Source organism: Solanum dulcamara, chromosome 3, assembly GCF_947179165.1.
Source record: "Solanum dulcamara chromosome 3, daSolDulc1.2, whole genome shotgun sequence".
NCBI lineage: Eukaryota > Viridiplantae > Streptophyta > Magnoliopsida > Solanales > Solanaceae > Solanum > Solanum dulcamara.
The window spans coordinates 33883962-33899641 of NC_077239.1; the positions used below are offsets into that span (position 1 = coordinate 33883962).

Consider the following 15680-nt stretch of genomic DNA (forward strand, 5'->3'; position numbering starts at 1 on the left):
CTCGAGTCCCTCACCAAAGGGTCAGGATACGTGTGTATATATTTATATGACGATGTATGGTAATAAGATGATAAGGGCACGGGGTTGTAATGATATTACAGATGTATCCACCGGACCCCTAATAGGCCATCTATATGATATAATTTGAACATGCATGCTTTTATGATTCACAAGGTACAGGTACAGGTTTCTCATATGATATGTTATCCCCTGCTTCGCCGTTTCAGATATGGTTTCGGTTATGTTATATTATGTTTTACATACTCAGTACATATGTCGTACTGACCCCCTTCTTTGGGGGGGGCTACGTTCATGCCCGCAGGTACAGGTACACAGTTTGGGGATCCGCCAGCGTAGAAGTTCCACTCAGCGGTTTAGAAGTGCTCCATTGTGCTGGAGCCTGACTTTTGGGTACTACACCTTATTGTACATATTTGTTTTGTTCACGGGTACGGAGGGGTCCCTGTCCCACCTTATGTTATAGTTTTCTTACTCTTAGAGGTCTGTGGATGCATAGGCGGGTTGTATACTTATGTGGGTGGTATACATATATAGGTTGTACGTGTATATGAGTTGTGTATGATCTGTATATGAGTTGTATATCAGTGGTACATGAGTTGTATATGTATGTGTGTACAACTGTACTGATATGGCTTAGGATTTGGGGCGTTCCCTATATTGTGGCGGCTTTGTCGGCTCACGTATGTATGTAGTATGGAACGACCCTATACGTTACTACAGCCTTGTCGGCTTGTATGTTTCTTACATGTTGATGAATTTGGGGTATAAACAGGAGGCAAGTTAGGTATAGTTAGCAGGGGTACATGTGTATGCTCGGTTTGGGGCACCCGTCATGGCCTACGGGGTTAGGTCGTGACACCCCATACCATTTATTTCAGAGTCTCTCATATGCGAAGCCCTACTTGTTTTTGAGACTTAATCTAAAATAACAGATATTTCAGCTAAAGTCTTAGACATAAATGATCCACCACAAGCCTGGTCACCAACTAGCCTAGTGACGAAATTGCAAGATCAGTAGAATAGATCCATCAAGTGCTTATTTGTGAGATTATTATTTTGGCACTATTTTAGCTTTTGACTAAACCTCAACCAAGATTCATGTAGAGCTTCATTAGTTAATTGGTTATATGCAATAATCTCATCTTTAATCTGCAGCTTCCTTGAAGGTGGGAAGAATCTCTCCAAATATGCTTCCTTTAGTTCCCTCCAATAGGTAATTGAATCATGCGGGAGCTCATTCAGACATTTGATTTTCTCCCTAGATAGAGACAATGTAAATAATCTCTGGTGGATTAATGTTTGGCTACCTCCCCGAATATCAGACAACCTATATATGACGATGAAGTTCATAAGATGTTGATGCGCATCATCTCCAAATACACCCCTAAATAATCCTTTTCAGTTCAATAGTTGAAGCATAATTCTAGAGATAGTGAACTTCTTCCTTAGTGGCAGTGGAGAAAGAATTATAGACCTAGTGGCTCCGACCCCATCCATATCTGGATCATCATCTTCCACTACAAAGTCTACAGGTGGTTAGCCTTTACCTTTCGGCATTATTTCTAATGTTGAGGTAGTTAATCATCCTCCTCCTCCTTATGTTCATATCCCAAGTTGTTATTATCCCAATAGTTAATATTTTCCCTAACGCGCGCTTTAGTAAGCTCTCTCTACCTCTAAGCTTCTCGTTCTTGCACATTCATCATGGAACTGACCTTTTGATTTCTAGATCATAAGGAATCAATGGTTTACCCTTACTTTGGGTACTTCGCATCCACTTACCTATACCCTTTAGAAGCACAAACACAATAAACAAAAAGTAAAATCAGGAAAAAAGACTAATAGTCAAATAACACACACTTGACTTAATAGACAATCATATTCCCTAGCAAGGGCACAAAAATTTAATACACCCAAATTACCCATCAATAAAGATATATAAAACTGTCGTAGTCGAATATAGAACCCAACTAGGTTGGGGTCGAATCCTACAAGGAATAAGGCGACGACTAAGACACAGGCAGTTATTTTACTGTTAGCTACATATTTCTGATATAAAGTGGAAATATGGGGGGTTTTAAAATATAGTTCTTAAGAGTTAATAGTAATCAAAAGCGATTCACATTAGCTGGAGATTAGTGTTTATGAGGAAAACTACACAGGTTTGTGTTCACCAAGGGAAATTGATCAATATTCAAGTTAGTACATAATGACTTTATGTATAGCAGATTGCATCAGTTTATCACACATTTATCACAATTAAATGTTTTTCAACCATATAAAGAATATGACATTTTTATTCTTTTGAACTAAAAATATTTCGATTCAGTCACTAATAATCACTCAAAGTTGTAAATTTTGGTACAACATTAATTATTAAGACAAATTTACAATTTGAATTATTGTTGTTAACTCTTTTCTCCAGGTTTTACTCTTTCACACAAACAAATCTAACCTAGGACAGGATCTAATATTTTCAACCATTAGAAATTAGTTGATACGAAAGAATTAGCAAGATGCACAATGCACTACTTAGGTCATTCCATATAAAATATTAGATTTAGGTTAAGTCATTATGGATTCCACAATCCTAGGTTGTGGGATTTAGCCACTCATGATTATGAAAATAAGAGATATCATTGCATTCATCAAAAGGATAGAAACTTACAAAATATGAAATAATCAACAATTTGATTTCAGAATTCATAGTTATTGTTCAATATACCACACTCCAAGTAATACTGCATTCGGTGTGTTCATCCAAAATCAATATGATGAAATAAAACTTAAAATTTGGTATTTATAGTCTCAGGAAATAAGAAATTCAAAATTCAAAATGCATCATTATGATATTCTCTTGATGGTGGAGATAATTGTCCATCACACTCGATGATCTATCACACACAGTGCTAACCAGTGCTGATATACTTAAACACCTATTCTAATAACGAAGATGAAAGGGAATCAAAGGTGTGACGGCCCATCAAAATTTCCATAATAACTTTTTTTTTGCGTCACTTCTGTTTAAGTTCGATAGGGAAATAAACAGCCCATCAGTAATGCGACAACTCGTCAGATCTTCTATCATCACTATCTACATCCTCCAGTCTTCAGATTTATCTTGATGATGGGTTTGAAGACCCATCGTGAGTGTGACGGTTCATCATACCGTCCGTCGTCTCTATTTTTTAGCTCTTTATTTTGTTTTGCCTTCTTATCTATATTCGCTAATTTCTTGCATTGATACAATTGACAACTATTAAAATAACCTATTTTTGCTAACGAAAAAACATTTATTCCTTGTTAAATACATCAAATATACCATCAATTGCCGATATATCAATATTATGCAGAGCAGCTCTTGGATTTTGGAAACTTGGGGACCATTTGACATTCAGTGTTGTCTATCTCCCTCTGTTTTGGCTTGGACTAGTCTTTATTTTTTATTCAGAGACAAATTATCATTGTATCTATATAACCCTTGTACTTCTTTATTTAGTCCAGTGGCTCGACTACCGACTGATACCAGGTCCTGAGTTATGTTATTATTATTCTTTTTTTCTTATTATTAATATCATTATTTTTCATTTGTTTCCTTTCACTTGTAATTGTCTATTTCCTATAGTTCTAGACTATAAGGTTAGGCTTACCTACTAGTGGGTGATTGTAGAGGCCTTCATGACCTGAGGAAGTGCTAGTACAGTCCTGCGATCGATGCGAAAACATTTGTATCCTATCTTTGAGAGGCTATAGGACATTTTAGGGAAACTCAATTCTTGATTCCTTATAGAGTGAAATTTCTTTTATAAACCTCTAAATACTTTCATAGAATTCATTACTCCTTAGAGGGATAGTACGAGATATCCGATAGACTTTTTAGGGTGCGCCTTTTCAATATCCAAGTTTTGGGGTTCATTCTATGCTAGCAATTCATCTCAGAAGGTTGCTGTTAGTAGGAGGTGTTATACATGCAATAAGTTAGGATATTTTGTTAGGGATTGTCCTATAGTCACACATCGTATGTGACAGGCTCGATAGGATTAAATTCGTAAGGTTTAGGGACTGTCAGTTAGAGGTGGTACCCTGAGTATTGCGGTTAGTGGTATAGTTGTTCAATTTGAGACCAGACGTATTCCATCTCATGCTTTTATGAGTCAGGCAGAGAACGAGGATCCAGGTATCAATTGGATTGGTGTAATTCTTTTTCTAGGACCTTTCTTTCTTATAGTGCTTGGGTGTTTGGGTCTTTGTACCCATCAATAATTACTTAATTTGGACTTATGTGGGTGTGCTTACTTAGATTGATTACTTGCCTATTGTTTCTATGATAGATTTACCTGAAACTATGTGTATGTATTTATCTCCCCTAGTGATTTCTTTTAGTTGTGGATCATTTTGGTTTTATAGTTAAGTTGCAGTAGTGGTAGAGTTATACCTTTTAGATGTGGAGCTTAGTTGATTGTTCTAGTGGATTTCCATTTAGCCATTCTAGTGTTTTCTTGGTTTAGTCATTTCCCTTCCTAGTTGGCCCCCTAGCATGCTTAGCTAGTGTGAGGTTGCTTCCTAGAGAAGGGTATGATATTAGTTGTGGCCCTTGTGGTCTACTATAGATCTCGTTCGTCAATTCTTTATTTGTTCGACCTTCTATTATTGGTTCCTAAGGTGACAAAGTTAAGGTTTTCTCTTGGAATTAGTCGTGTTGTCTCTTCATGGTAAGTTTGATTGCTTAATTATTGATTTTGTTGGTTGTGTGATGTGGTGTCAGATGGCTATGTTTGAGTTGGGAAGATAGGGAATGAATTGTCTCTGGTTATTCTAAGTATAGTGATGTTTTATCTTAAAAAGCCATGTAAAGAGGGTTCTATTAGGTCCATGGAAATAGTTGTCTTCTTATTCTTGTGACCGTCAAATAATTAGCAGGAAGGGGTGATTCTGGAGTGAGAGCATTCATATTTTTGAGTTTTGGTTTGTTAGAATTTCCATGATATGCTCTTATGATTATGGACTTTTAGGTGGATAGTCACTGCGATTCAAAATTTTTAGTCACAAGCTTGTTTTACCTTACAACCAGGATTACCTTCAATCTCGATAATTTCGTGTTGTGCCTTGGTTCTATGGCAAACTACTGCAGTGTATGTCAATGGTTCAAAGGGTCAAAGTGTTGATTTGGGTCTGTTACTGTGGTATGCTTTGTCTAATTCTGACCTTGACATCCATGGTTTAATGAAATTTCTCTTAGAAGGCTCAACCTCAGGATGGGGTCAAAGTAGTTTGTGGAATTATTTACTGATTTCTTGTTCGGGGTGCGAGGTTTATGTGTGTCATTGTGGTTAGCTAGCAGTGTTCTTAGTGTTGTTCCTTTTGGTGGTTCAATTTTATTTGTGGTTACTCTTGAAATAGGGCATTTATATGCTTGTTTGCTACCTACCGACTCAATTTTTGTATGATTATGGTGGTTTACTCAAATTTGCACTCCTGAAGTGATACATAGAATCATGGCATTAGTTTCGATTTCTTTTTTGTTAGACGCTTATAATGGTTTGGCTTTCTAAAAGTCTCGTTGGTAGCAAAATGACATTGGAGTTGGTCTCAGTGCAGTTCCTCCACCTATAGATTTGGTTATCCCTCGGAGTAGCCTGTTACGTTTTGAAAGATAGATTTTAAACTCAAGTTATTTATTTTGGGTGTCATGTAGTTAGAACTTTGAGCTGGTACCCTAGGCTAAGTTGCTTATTTTGAATTCTTGTTGTTCTTGAATATTCAAATGGTGCTTGCATTTCCTTTTTGGTTATTTGGGTAATGTTCAGACTGTGCGGGGAGTTATTACTGTGGTTTAGGGTGGGTAGGACACGCTTAATGACTAAAGAGTCTTGATTTTGGAGTATAAAACAAAGAAGTAAACTTGGAAGTTATTTAGAATCTTCTCCTATTTGTTGATTGCCTAATTCGAAGGTATCTGTATGATTTTTGTTTATCTCGGATTTGTCTCTTGCGTTCAATTATGTTTGTTCTTATTTGGTGCAAGTCAGTATCAAAACAGAGGAATTAGAAGTTGGATTGAGTTATAAGTAAGAAACGTGAATTTGGGAGTTTTCTCTTAGCTTGAGATTTAGCTTGGCTTTTAATGACCCGAGAAGGTACCTTTAGGTATGACACAGCTTGCAGGCCTAGCTTTCTATTCTTTTGAGGCCCTTGGGCTCTTTTCTACCCTTTGAATTGAGTTATAAGTAATAAACCTCTAGGTCATTTTTTTCCTTTCCAATCTTTTCAGTAGATAGAGCTTTCCTATGGCGACCCCAAGCCAGTTAACACTTTCTAGCAATGACAATTTGGTTGCTTGGTCATTCTTTTTGATGGTACGCCCATTTCCCTGTTGTGGATCTCTTGGAATTTCAATAGTTGGCTTTGATCAAAACTCTAGAAAGACGACCTCAGAATGGAATTTTGACGGTTTCATTAGCTAAGAAATGGCAAAATTAGCCTAGTAGTATGGTCTCCACGAAAAATAGGGTAATTAGTGCGAATTTGGGGCCATTTGGTGCTTTAGTCTTTGAAATTTGGCCTAAGGTTTACTTTGGTCAACATTCTTGGTAAATATACTTGGATTGAAATTTCTTCAGCGCAGTAGCCTGAAAATATCAAGTTTGGTCTGGAACAAACTTTTGTGCGTGTCTCGAGGCTTTCGATCTCATTCCAAGCCTTTTTGTGGATTTTGGTTTAATTTGGTGCTTGGGTGTGAGACCTAGTTTTCATTGAAATGACCTCTGTTTGAAATTTTAACTGGATCGTTGAGTTTGGAATGTCTAATTTTTTAGGGTAGAAAAGTCCATTTGCACGCACAGACTTCGAACGAATCCTGAGAACCCTATCAGAGCCTTCCAAAGCTCAAATTTGAGTTAGTGCAGACACCATTGGCCTTCAAGTTAGCGAGCCTTGAGGGTCGTGTTCGCAAAGCCCAGCCATCCAAACTTACGCAATCGAAAGGCATTTTCCCTGATCGTGATGGTCAAGTCTGTTGACCTTTTGCATTCACGTGCTGCCTTTCGCAATTGCGATAGCCAATATAATCTGGTCTTTAAGTTAAAAGATAGACGTGATCAACCCCGACCCTATTTTTCCTTCTACAATTTTCGGAGCTAGGGAATTCCGATTTGGGAGACTCCAAGAGCATTGGTTTCATGGGAGTCTTGGGTATATGTGGTATATTCAGAGGAGCATGCTAGGATTCATTTTGAGATAAATTCTGCCCTAAAGGGATTTCCCTAGCTTAACTTTAAGTTTTAATGGTGAAATTTTGGTTGGGCTGTTTTCTTTCATTTTGGGCATAGATTTGTAATATGGCTTATAAGATAAATAATGTGTTTAGAACCTTTTCACAGAGGGAATTTTGGGATTTTTATTGCGGCTCCCATAATCTCCTTTTTAACACAATTTTGGGTCTATATCCAAAAATACGATTTCAGTGTTAAAACATTCGTATTAATGAGAAGATCATTATTTTTATAATGTGAAGGAAATTTGAGTTTATTTTTGGAGCAGAAATCTATCGGGAAGTGGACTTATAGTGCACATGTTCAGCTTCGAGATAGGCTACGATCTCCTTTCTTTCGATAGAGCTTTATGAGGTATTGAAGAGTATAAATTGCATGTGGTTTGGATTGTATGTGACGGGTTAGGCTTGATTCCTAGTTTCTTGGTTCATTGTCACGGTTTGAGCATTAGGCTAGATTGTCTTTATGAGACTTTAACTCTAGTTGGTAAATTATTTATTATGCCTTAGTTGGGACTTAATTAGCCTATTTTATGTGGCGTATGGGATGTTTATGGTGGTTGGCAGAATTATGCCTTAGAATTGAGTTTGGGTTGATCCTTAGTTGATGTAGCCGTTGTTGGTGGGAGTTTCAGAGACTTAGTGTCCCTTACTTCTATAGTACCTATTTTGGGGACTTGGTGTAGTGGTTTCCACCCAGTTAGGCTTCTGAATTACTATTGGATCCAATTTCTGGATTTAGAGCTAGAATCCCATATGCTTTCTTTTGCCGTCAAGCGGGTCTAACTGAGTTTGTAATCTTGAGGTTTGTATTTTTCCAGTTGGACCTACATGTATTGATGGACTAGCTCAAAGCCTATTTCCTCATTTCCTCCTCCTTGTTACCTAGTTAGGTTTTACTTCCTTTTTGGGCCTTGTGGTTGAGTAAGAGAAGTGGATTTGAGCTTTAGGCCTTGATTAGAGTTGAGATGCAATGTTAGCTATGTTTTCCTGCTTTAGAAGGTAAGGTGCTTTAGTATCATTATTGTATGTGATTGTGCGTGTTGTTTGGGTGATGGTGATGACATACATTGCATTGGATGCATGTTCTCTCACGGATATAGTTGACCCCGGTGCATGTATTGGTTCTTGGCATTGATTTGAGAAAGATGGGTTGTAATCCGACTATTCTATACTGATTTTCTAAATGGGGTGTCGTACTATCTTTACTACTACTATTTTTAGTGGAATGGAGGTATCGAGGATATGGTCATTTAATGAGTTTTTTTTATCAAAGATAGTTACCGATCCTTTCTGTCACGACTCAACCCCGTAGGCCGCAACTGGGGTCCTACCTGGACCGCCGTATACGTACCTATCAGCTACCCTTAAGTTGAACCATGTGTGATGTGATACTATACATAACTCCAATGGGTCAAATTTGTTTTCCATAAACCTGTAGCCTCATTCACCTTTATCATAACAGTAAAGGGCACGTGAACCGACAAGACTGCCATACCAAGAAAACATTTGCAATAAGTCGTATGAGCATAATTGAAATGAACTTACAAATAACCCACATACATATGTCTACAGACCTCTAAGAATAATAACTGCATCATATGGTGGGATAGGGCCCCCGCCGTACCCTTGAATATACAAATATATATATATTACATGACCAGTATCAAAAATTAGGCTCCAGAATAGTGGAGCACTTCCTACATAATTGAGAGGAAATCTTAAGATCACAGATCTCCAAAATGAACACATGTACATGCGGGAATGAAATGCAGCCCCCCAGGAAAAGGGGGTCAGTACGATATATGTACTGAGTATGTAAAGCATAACACATCATAACTGAGACCATAATTGAAATAGGTTTGCAGGGGACAAGTATAATAATTTAACGATTTATCGTACATGTACCTTAGGACACGTAATCATATACATCATCATATGTTGTGCCCAGCCCTCTAGTGAAATCGGTGCCATAATCATTTTCTCATATTCACATGTCATCATATCATCATGCATTTTATTTCATCATACCATCGTATACGGCATCATATCATCGTATACGGTATAATCTTATCATGTTTGTCATCGTATTATATTCGATTCACTATGGGGCTTGGGGTCATAAATGTATCAATCTAATCTCATATGCATGCCTACATAAAGTATCCGACCCTTTAGTGAGGGACTCAGTGAATGGAGTGGTGTACATCTATAGCGCACTATCATAATATACATACTGTATTCGGCCCTCTTAGGAGGGACTCGGTGTTCCTTTCTTATTTCGCAACATATTCCATCATATTATAGCTGGCCCGAGACTCGGTAAATAATCGTATCTCGTCATAACATATAACATATATCACACCTCACATACAGAATCATCTCCTCATGCATGGAACTGTACACATCCGTCCTGGGACATGGTGAAAGAAGCAGTAAAACTGTGCACGATAACGTTCCTGGCCCATCGTGGGACTCGAGGAAGGATGGGTTATAGTATGCACGAGTAGAGTAGTGAGAAACCACATACAACTAAGTCATTATTTGAGACTCGATGAAACAGTCAAGTGAACCGTCACCTAAAGACCAGGGGAGTAATTATTTGAGGTACCTATTTAGATGTTATTAGGGCTTACATCAGTTGGGGCTTCAGGGATCACAGACATGCATCAAGATAATGAATGCCACATAATTTATGCAATTAGAAATATAGTCTATGCAATTAGAAACACAATTTATCTAGTCAAAGACTCAACTTATGCAATCAGACGTATTTATCATTTCAGAGCCTTTAAAAAGAGGAGCTGGTACCTCCACTTACTATTAATTATATAGCAGGCTCGAAAATAGTAGTTTGATTACTTTCAGACTCTTAATGTTCAGAAGTGACTACAAGTCACGAGTTACACTTAGAGCTCATAAATGGAATTACCTCTAAACCCATATCATATATCATTTTACTTAAAATTAAGTCATTCTAAAGGAAAGAAGAGATAGGCTTTACATGTACTACTTTTCATCACATAGAAGACTTAAAGGCAACAACCTAGCTATTGCAGGAGTTCTAACATCAAAAAGTAAACGAGAGTTTCGACTTATATTCAGGGCTTTATGAATGGATTGAATCCCAAATATCACATACATATCATTCATAACTTACATCTAAGATATGCCAAAAGAAAAGAAAGATAGCTCTACATACTTATTCCAAAAACACGCCAAAAGAAAGCTTCACATCCCAAGAGGTGACACGTGTCATCCCTAAGGGGTACACGTGTCCAGCCCCTATTGGGCCACCATATCCATGCATTGAAGGAGGGGCTGCCACCTTGCAGTGGGGCCCACCTCTATAGGTGGGTCACCTACTTGACCCCAAGCTGATGGGTCACCTGCTTGCTTGAGGTGCTGCCACGTGTCACTCCTCCATTGGCTTCCATGTATGTCTTTTAGGAGCCTATGTAATCCATGCTATGTAAGTTTAGTATGTCCTCAAGTAACTCAAGTATGTAAGACCTCTAAGTTGGTAGCTTACGTAGGTAAATTGAGTCCTACAACACATTATTTGGCCTCCAATTTCTTCCGGGTTCTTATGACTCTATTTCCAACCTTCTCTACTATGAGGTAACACATTCTCCCTTCCTTAGAGTTATTTGATGGTGTCGTAGCTTATCCGTCTCACATGATAATGTCTAAGGAACTTAAGAGACATTCCGAGCTCAAGAGTGTGGGGTGTAACATCCTTCCCTCCTTTAGAACATTCGTCTCTGAATGTTGAATAAAACTTCCCTTAAGACTTTATACAAATTGTAGGGAGATTCCTTTCTATTGCAAAAACATACATTTTCATCCAAGTAATTAATATACGAGTTCCAAGAGTGGGGTTTTACCTGTATACATTGGGAATAGGTACGGATACCTGTGTTTCATGTCCTCTTCAGCTTCCCAAGTTTTTTTTACATGATTCTTATTCCACCATAGCACCTTGATAAAAGCTACGTCCTTAGTTTGTAACCCTTTTAATCTGCCGATCTAGGATGGCAATAGGTTTCCCCTCGTAGGATAACTCCTTGTTATGTAGACCTCCTCCCTAGGAAATATTCTGGGAGGGTCATTTATATACTTGCGGAGCATTGATCTGTGAAAACTAAATGTATTGTTTCAAACCGGATTGTAGGTCCCACTCATAGGCAGCTTTATCTGTCATAACCCATATAAACTTATACTTCTGTAGAGTGTGAGGTCAGCTTGCACTATAACCTACCTTAATTGCCTTCCATTTCCGAGTCGGGATTCCCCTCCCCCATAACAGACTATCAAGCCTCTGATGCTCCACTTCGTTTAAGCTATTATACAACTCCTCTTAGTCCACATTGTAACACTTTAGGTATGCTATCCAACTCCTCTTTTTTCCAGTTTTATTACCATACATTATGTAGTAGTTCTTACACAAATGTTTGTAGGTACTTAGAGCAATTCAGAAAATGCCTTAGCATTGCTATACTAGTGGTTCACCTCCTTTAATCGATGTTAGGGCTCTGCCATGGCTGTTGTCCTTAATACCAATTATAGCTTAATAGTTCTACCTCGAACCATCTTACACTTTCCTTGAATAGATTCTAACTATGGCAATCACATTGTTATTATTGATTTCTTTTTATCGAGTAATCACTTGATCTTACTATTAGTATGCCAATGTTTGTAGGCTGCATAATTATTCTTGTGCCATTTGCATGAGGTACGTTCCAATTTAGTCATAATCTTTTCTACTCTTGGCTTACTCTGTTCTATATGTGCCATTGCACTAACAGGCACTTACAATCTCTTTTTGTCATTCTTGTTTCATTGCCTTTTTCACTTCCTAGGGGGTCACCCATCCTAGTGCTACTCACCCAAGCACGCTTAACTTTGGAGTTTTGACGGAATCCGATGCATTAGTGCAGGTATGATCGCATCCATCCCTTATGGGGTCTCGTTTGAAGTTTAAGCATTCCTATTTATATACGATAGCGTCAGTTGATTTCTCTTACGCTTGTACTTCTCTTGTCCACTTCCCCCCTTTTAGGGTGTACCCATGTCACCCTCCATTTATTTTCAGATATTCACACGTGAATGATTCTACTTCAACATATTTAACTTGCTGCACCATATCTATATTATCTGTTAAATCATCCCCACATTAGGTTGCCTTTATAGAAAACCCTAGCACAACCATAGGGTGCTTTAATATTCGCAATGTATGGTATAAAATCTCATCTAATGGTTGATACTCGAGTAATATTCGTAATGTAGCAGTGCATTCAAAGCCACATTCTATTCATCACAATCAGTAATTAGTTCGTGCTCATAATTGGTCCAAATTCTCCACTCGGGAGTACTTATACTTTGATGGTTCATTTTTCAAGCTCCATCATTATACTAACCTTATTCTAGTGGATACCACTTATTCTTCTAATAACCTCGTAATGCAACAGTTGTTCTGCAAATCGACATTTCCTCTCCTTGCAGGATCTCACTAATCATCAAGGTGGAGTCACGTATACACAATACTTCTTTATGCCTCCTGAACTTTCATCTTTTTCATGTTCTTAAGGCTCACTTCTAATCCTGCTTATAACCATATTAACTTCGTTGTAGTAGGGGTCTTATCTTATTACCTCTTCATCGTACTATACTTTCAATTCGTAACTGTCTATTTCCCTTTTTGTTCGGTACTCATACTTAATTAATCACATCTATCTTGAATGCCTATATTAGAACTTCTCTATTATTCCTCCAGCTCATATCCATCTTTGGTTGGGCGCAAGAATTCCATATTACTCTTTATTTCCTTGCACTAGCTATCTTTTTCGTCATCACACAACCTTTATTCAAAACTTTCCTTACAGAACTTCATAAATCTTTCTTATTTGTTCCATAGCTTATTTTTCCGTTTCACACCTATCTTTACATTCCATTCGCATGGACCACATCATACCTTCTAGTTATTTCCTTACTAAGCTTTGCTTATTCTTATAATGGTTTTTGTTATATTCACCTGGTACCCTATTCGCATTCAGTCCCATAGTATAACACCGCTTGACTTTCTTCACGATTCTTACTATGGGCTACTTACCCTTCTTAATTAGTATTATCCTTAATATTTCACAAGCTGTCTTATTAACACTTCATATCCGTCATAGTTCTTTATCCCTCGTACTCTTATCTTAATCATACTGTTACTTCCTTTAACTATAACTTGTCATAGTTTATCCATATGTATCAATTCAGGCGATGCCTTACTATATCATTTTATCCCGATCTATCAGTCCTCTCTAAGTCATTTTTTTTGTCTTATAGGTCCTTTCTAACTTTGTTCTACTATACCAGTATCGACCTCCTAGTTTCTATTGCCATTATCTCAATAATTAACTTATTTCTCGAGATCAGCCATACTCGTTTAGTCAAATCTCATTATTGTTGCGAGCACAAACTTTCAAGACATACTACAGCCTTGTATCTCATTCTCTTCTTATTTCTAGGAAAATTTGGGCAGTGTTTCCTCTGTATTTCTTACTATCTCAATAGCTGCACGCAGAAAATACCAACAATGCCTCACAGGGCACACATATATATATTCATATCGTATCATATCGCAGCCACCCAAGGCACATATATATATATATATTCATATCATCTTATATCGCAGCCACACAGGGCGCCTAATATCAATAGTATGAAAATGGACTTACCTCATATGCCCACTCGAACTGTACCTGTTAACTTTCCTGGCTACTTTTTCTTTCAAATTAAACTTTACATTCCAATTGTACCTCAATACCTTACCCGATATATATCTTTCGTGCCTTTGCTTATCTGTGTGCTTTGTAACTTCCAATATCGCCAGTCACCTTCGTCTATCAATGTTGTCCTTCTACTGAAATCACAAGTTAGTATGAGGAATTTCATTCCCTATGACTCGGCTCTATCGCACGATCTTAGATATACATGTACGTAAAACTCTAGAAAATATCAAACATCCCACATATATCATCCTAAAGCATGTTTAAGAGCCCCTAGATATACGAGCTTACACATCCCAATACTATTCAACCTATAGGAGGCTTAAGGGTCGTAGTTCAACTACTTCAAGGTCCTTATCATTCAAAAGTGGGTACAAGTCATGAGTTACATCCAGAATCTATAAATGGGGCTATATCCAAATCCATGTCCTATGGAACCTTTAGTCTAGTCTTTCTCGAAGCAGGAAAAGACAAGCTTTACATGCACCACTTTCTATCACATGGAAGACTTGAAAAGTAATGACTCAACTTGTTACAGGAGTTCTAATCAGTAGGAAGTGAACAAGAGTCTTAACTCACCCTCAGAGTTTTAAGAGTGGAATAACTTCAGACTTCATATACATAATACTTACATCTAAGTCGTGCCAAAGGAGAGGAGGAATAACTTTACATACACTACTTCTCAGTATATAGAATACTTGAGGAACTGAAGCTTAACTACTTTAAGAGTCTTAACATTCAATTGTGAATACAAATTATGAATCATGAATCATGTTCAGAGCTCATGAATAGAGTTACCCCAAGCTTCATACAAATATCACTTGTCACTTAGATCTAACACATGCCCAAAATAAAGAACAGATAGGCTCTACATATTTGTACTAAAACATGCCAAAAGAAGGAATAGCTTTACATACCTTGTCTGAATTATTCCTTATCCTGCTTGCCTTGCCTTCCTTTGAACCTATTCAACATGAAAGTAGTATGAATATCAACCCCTTTTACTTTCCAGCACCCTAGGTTTACATCTTAGTATTAATAGAATCTATTTCCTTAGTCGTTTCCCCGACTAGTTCTGTTATTCGCTAAGGCGTCGACGAAAATTGGGCAGAACCTCCCCTATAATGTGCCCTATCCAAATTTCCAATTAGGTCCCTAAGACCTACAGCCAACCAACCACAACAACCTTCAGCAATTCACACCAACAATATACAACATAAACTCCAAACGACTTATTCAAAAATACTGTAGGACAATAGGGCGTCTAGCCTTTATTTTGTAACGCCTTTGTTATACGCAATGAGGGGTCGTGTGGCTGCAACCAGAAGCATCCACACCCCTTTTAGAACGCATTTAGTCCCTGCAAAAATACATTACACCCCTGCAGCAACAACTTACAAGAACGACACTTTATTTCGACGATAATTCACTTCTAGCGACTCCAATTTAGTTTATTTCGGGCGTCAAACATATTTATCCTATTTTCACATTTCCAGCCACTTACACAATGTATAATACCCTCTATAACAACACCATAAACTCCAATTTAAAAAGAAAGGCCTTACCTTACGTTAAACTTGTCAAACTCGCCAAAACTATCCAAAACGTGA

The 15680-nt window shown here is 37.7% G+C and overlaps 1 pseudogene; it reads left to right on the top strand.

Annotated features, from left to right (window-relative positions):
* LOC129883539 (exocyst complex component EXO70B1-like) overlaps positions 1–15680 on the top strand; it is a 34795-nt pseudogene that overhangs the window by 6431 nt on the left and 12684 nt on the right.